This window comes from Rhipicephalus sanguineus, chromosome 8 (assembly GCF_013339695.2).
Source record: "Rhipicephalus sanguineus isolate Rsan-2018 chromosome 8, BIME_Rsan_1.4, whole genome shotgun sequence".
Taxonomy (NCBI): Eukaryota; Metazoa; Arthropoda; class Arachnida; order Ixodida; family Ixodidae; genus Rhipicephalus; species Rhipicephalus sanguineus.
Window position 1 is genome coordinate 155686456 of NC_051183.1, and position 5727 is coordinate 155692182.

Sequence of the window (5727 nt, forward strand, 5' to 3'; positions counted from 1 at the left end):
ATTTGACAACGAAATCACTGAAAGAAAGGAGAACGTTGATATGTATACAAAAAATAAAACATTTCATGGCCATTTTTTCTGTTTCGCATGGACTCCGAAAGCAGTGAAGCACGCAAGACTAAAAATTTTTGTTCTCGTGTTCTTTTCAGCGCCATTTGTTGGTCACCGCTGAAGAAAAAAAACACGCGAGAGAACTATTTAGCCTTGCGGAGAGTAACTGTAGAAAACCATCCCTGGGGATGAACAGATTATCTGAACTGGAGATCATCCGCAAAGAGTATTGAGTGGACCGACTGTTGGTCTGGCGATGTGCGACTGTGGAGACTAACTGTTGCCCGGTAATGTGTAAATGTGAGGACGAAATCTTAGCTCATTGAGGTGATCTGAGGACTAACATTGAGCTTGTAAGAGTAACAGCATGGGGACGAACTGTTAGACCGGTGGCCATTAGTACTTAAAAGAATTATTCGTTGTGGCAGCCCAATGAGTCCTCAAAGGGATGAACCACACACTCTTTTGCCTTAGAGTGTAGGACGCTCAGCCGAGAATTGAGATTATTTTGAAGGGAGGATGCGATTTCGTAATACTTGTGCCCACTTCGACCAAGGACGAGCCAGAAGAGCGGGTAGTGCAGGAATAGAAGTGATAGTACGAGGGCGGAAAAGCACTTTGCGGGAACGAAAAGGCTGTTACGCCTCTTCTGTTAGCCTTCTTCTCAAATGTAATGACGGCTTTAGACGCTCTTGAATAGAGCACGACACGAAAGTTGACGCAGGAAAACATTCATGTTACTACTTTATTCCACAGCGCCCATGTGTACATATAGGTACCGTTCCACCATTGTGGTGCTTGCAATGAAAAATATACAAGAACTAAATACACTACACTTAGGTGCAACACTGCGCACAAATGCAGTCTTTATTAGACTTCATAAATACATTGCAGAGAATGTTTTGCGCGATCATGGCCTTCTAGGGCATTGTTGTAGTAAGCAGCAATTAAATATATTAAAAATCAGATGGAACTTGGTTGAAGGTCTGGCGTGACACTAGCGTTACAAAGAAAACCACGCGAAAGTGTCTAGAGTTCTTACAATAAAATAATCATCAGGAGTTCCAGGTGGAGTTAGTACAGAGCAATTACCTTGCTGATACACAAGAGACAGATACCTTCATCAGTACCAATGGTAATCGACTAACCACCCCAGGCACTTTTCTATTCAATATGTGCAACTTCGCATATAGGGAAGTGTGTCTCCACAGAGAGCGTAGAGGAACCTCATGGCAACCAGCAGAAACACAATCCGAACACGCATCGCCCATAGTTCCACTCTAAAGATTTGCAGTAGGGACGGCACCACGCAAAACAAGGAGCTCCTTGGGCCTGCATGTTCCGCACCAACACAACAGCAAAAAACATCAGAAGCGTCATTGCATTGTAGAGGTTCTTCCTCAGCAAGGCTGTTGCCATGCCCAGCATCCTGCGAACAATAAAACGCATGCAAGATACATAGCACAGGTGAGCTGCGAGTAAACTGCATTTGCCGGCTAAAGTATGAGGACTGAAATAAAAAAACTATCACGCTACCGATTAAGTTAACAAGTGAGTACGTAAAATCACCTCTAACAAATTACCCGAAATTAGAAAAAGTTATTTTAGCTCTTTGGTTTTTCTCCGCAATCGGTAAATTGTGCTGAATCTCCAGCTCATATTCGAGAATAATTCGTAGGCTTGTATCGACAGAGGTTTCATTGTTGAGATTAACGATTATATCGCATCTGTTAAGGCGAAAGCCTTAGATACCTGTGGTTCAAGATAGCGTTGTGTTGTACAGAAAATATGATGTGATCGTACGAGCTGTCCGTCCAATTCATGTTTGCTGTGTTGGCTTCAGTGAAATAATGAGCCCTTGTCCTAATCGGCAAAATGGGGGCAGGCGAAGCTTGACCTGTGCGTGCCTGACGTAATACTTATTTTCTACTTACATTTTGCATTGCGAAATGGCGCCTCATAACGTGAATGAAACGGACCGAACGGTTCAACCACTTTCAACCAACACCAGGCGGCGTTGGTTCAGCGCGGCTCGCTGAGCGAGTCTGAACCGGCTTTCCCCTCTCCCAAGGAACCGCCGCTCACTTTAACTGAGCGGCGGATCACTCGCTCTTTACATTGAGCAGCTCAAAAGATCCGCCTCGCTCCTGAACGATCCATCTCTACAAATAACGGCCGACGTGCGCGAACGAACCCTTATGAAAATGTGAGATGAGTTCAAAAAGAAAGTCTAATGACTTCTGACATTTCAGTCATTTGACGCTCTAATGTGTCCCTTCAGAATTTTGTAATGTATTTGAAATGCCATTCAAAAACATATTGGCCGATCATTCTGATGCGTATTAACATGTGATAGTCTGATGCGGATTAACATGTGATAGTCTGATGCGTATTAACATGTGATAGTCTAGTGAGCATGAAACGACCGTTGACATCAACACTCATTTGATTCTCTAATGTATTTCTTCAAAATTGTTTTAATGTACTCATAATGTCATTCAAAAACATATTGGCCACCGTCATTCTAATGTGTCCTTATGAGTGACTTTCTTGTGAGTATGAAACATCCTGTTTGCAATGACCCTCGGCCAAGCTTGTGCTTCGTGGCCAATAACATTCATAACATTCCTGAAACAGAACTATTACAGTGCATGATAAGATTGATGATATGTCCGGATGATAGTACGGAATCACATATTAGTTGTGCCTGACAATGTGTTTGCTGGTTGATACACATGCAGCCAAGCATCATACGAAAGTGCATGTATGCACCTTCTACAACACTTGTGCTGTACAAAGACATTTCTCAACAAAAGAAAATGGATAAATACATTTATTGACTGGGAAACATGCAGAGGTTAAATGAAAGAAAAATATGGTGTACACCTGTCATATCTTCGTTTCATTTAATCTGTCTACTTAACATTGATGACAGATTGCTTTTGATGCGCAGGGTCCTTGTAGGGAATCCATGTATGGTGTATCCATGCATGTGTATCCTGCACGAAAGATCGCATTAAATATATAAGAGTTGCAAAGAAAACTTTATCCAACACATCGTGCACCTTAGAACACTTAGATGTACTGCCAAGGCCCCGTGCAGATAGTTGACAAAAAAACACTTTTGTGAAGTTAGAGTTAGTCAAAACTGCATCTTATATCGCATTTCCAATCGAAACTTTCAGCAAATCCTGTTAGAAAACAGGAAAACAACACAGAAGGTCAAGTCCAGCATCAAGTATACATTAATGGAGTTACGTCTTTGTTTCTTTGATCTTAGAATTCCCTCAAAAAAGGTGCAATAGGTTCATGAGCAGGCGCAACATGTCCAAGCTTTTTGTAAAGATTGAAACAAATGCCTACCATAAAATATAAACTCGACCAGGCTCACAGGTAGAACGCTCCCATCTTCTTCTGCAAGCTGTCGTCTGCTTCAGTTCCACGAACAGGTGAGATCACCGGGTACATATGTAAAGGATACCAGAAAACATTCATGAGTTGGCGCACCACACAGACCTTACAGCTCACACACAATACATACAATGTATTCAGGCAAGTCTATGTTTATATACCAGCAAGGGCCTTGAATGATGGACTCAGATTGCGCTATAAGAACAGGTATAACCTGAGCAACGGCTCATGGCAGACAACTGTAATGGTGCCATTGCAAGCCGAACTTTCAGAAACTTATGTACTTAGTAAACACTATGTGGTTGGAGAACGCAGATTACCATATAGGTCATTTAAATGACGAAAATTACATCAGCTTTGCTACACAATATAAAATGCATAAATTGATAAAATAAGAGTATGTGTGGCCCATGTGCACACTCCATAATGCCGAGCTTTACATATTGTATTATATGATGAATTTGAGCCGTTTAGGAAAGTAATTCTAGTCGTGTTAAAGCCAATCAATGCCTGGAATATCAGTTTGAATTTGTAGTGCTGCAAGCCATAAAAAAAAAACGTTAACCACTTTTGTCAGCCTTCTGTAAACTTCTGCACACATAGTTACATCTGAGAATTTAGATTTGTTTCCCCTAATATTTACTTCATAAAATTAAAGTAGCACTCTCACAATGAATGCTACATCTTAGTCGCACAACCTGCAAATAAGAGCGCTTTTTCAGTTTCATGCTGCCTTAAGAAAAGCTCACAAAAGAAACATGAACTTTAGATAAGCACATAATTGAGGTGTGCTTTTGCCACCCCAGCACAGTGGATAAAAAGCTCTTGGAACAGTGCTGCTTAACCATTACAACAACTTCTGTTAATATAAACCAGTATGCTTCAGGAAACAATATAACGACGAGAAAAATATTTCACATCATTTTTCTCAAACACAAATATTGCAACAAAAGGCACCTTGCCAAACGCAACTAACTGGCATATTTGTCTAGAATTGATAATTATAAACATGTTGTGCTACTTCAAATTAATGTACACATGGTGTTAGTACCAGAATATAACGTAATTCACTGACTTGTATTATCTTCAAGTGGGTTCACCCAACGCAAGTTCGTTTCTCGTAGCAACGACCTTGCACAGTCAGATTAAAATCCTAACCATAGTGCAACTAACTTCTAACAAAAACAAGCGCGGTGCAGTAGTCGCGGAGAAAGCCACAAACACACGCCACTGCAGAGCACCGCAGCGTGTTTTTATATCTTCCTCCCCGCGTACTACATGCCAATTATTACTGAGTTTCCTGAAGAGTTACTTCATTTGTACCTGCATCATGAGAAGGCTAGGCGATGAACGTTATGTTTAAAGCAGTTCTATTTCCGAAGTGATAAGCCATCGTACAAGTAGCTTCAGGCGATGATCTCGTGCAGTATACAGCTGTAGTCGATTTCAATAACTTTCGACGACGCTAAGAAGTTTATTTACAGAATCACAACTGGGCTACAAAAAATCTTGCAAATTATTCTTCCTTCGGTTTGCGATCGCTTCTGAGCGGCGGAATCCAAGAACGGGCCACTTTCTCCTCTCGGTCGCGGCCCCGTCAAGTCTAAGGGAAAGGGCCATGCTCTCAAGTACTGCAGTCCTCCCCCCCCCCCCCCCCCCCCCTCCGGTCTCTTACGCCCAAAAGGAAAACGCGAGTGCGGCCCTCCCTGCGACACATACATCGCGCAGACGTCCCCAAGGTCACCCAGCCCCCGGGTAGAGAAGCGGTAGCGGCGCTTTTGTGTGCCCCCTCCACCCTCCCACGCCAGCAAGCGGGAAGCGGGTGGGCCGAGCGACAGGCATTCTTGGAATAATGGAACAACAGCCAAGGAAGAAGAGCGCCATGACAAGAAACGCTTGCGTTATAGAAGCGAGCGGAGTATCGCGCAAAGCAACGCGCCTTCATCCACCCGTTGCAGTTGTAGGTAGTGAACGCACATGGTGAATGCTTCATACAACCGTATAAAGTGCACAGAAAGCATTGAGCATAGCGTAAAACATACCTGTCTATCATCCTTCCTCTGGCCATCATCCCCGCAGAGTGAACACACCGCCCAGACGATCACACTCGGTTCCTGCGTAAAAGACGTCATGTAATGAAGTAACCTAGCTGTGTAATTCAGAAATATTCTAGAACTTACCAAAATCAGGCATCCACTGTGCACTCTTCAGCTTTACAGTCCACAATGTACCGTACACTCCACTCGGCGACAGTCTTGTAAAAGG

General features: G+C 42.8%; 1 long non-coding RNA gene across 1 annotated transcript; it reads right to left on the reverse strand.

The window, feature by feature from the left end:
- Positions 1-2866: 2866 nt before the first annotated feature.
- LOC125759535 (uncharacterized) lies at positions 2867-5727 on the reverse strand. Its single transcript, XR_007417109.1, has 4 exons — positions 5643-5727; positions 5505-5576; positions 3415-3479; positions 2867-3050 (listed from the first exon to the last, which is right to left on the reverse strand). It is a non-coding gene; the product is annotated as an uncharacterized LOC125759535 (long non-coding RNA).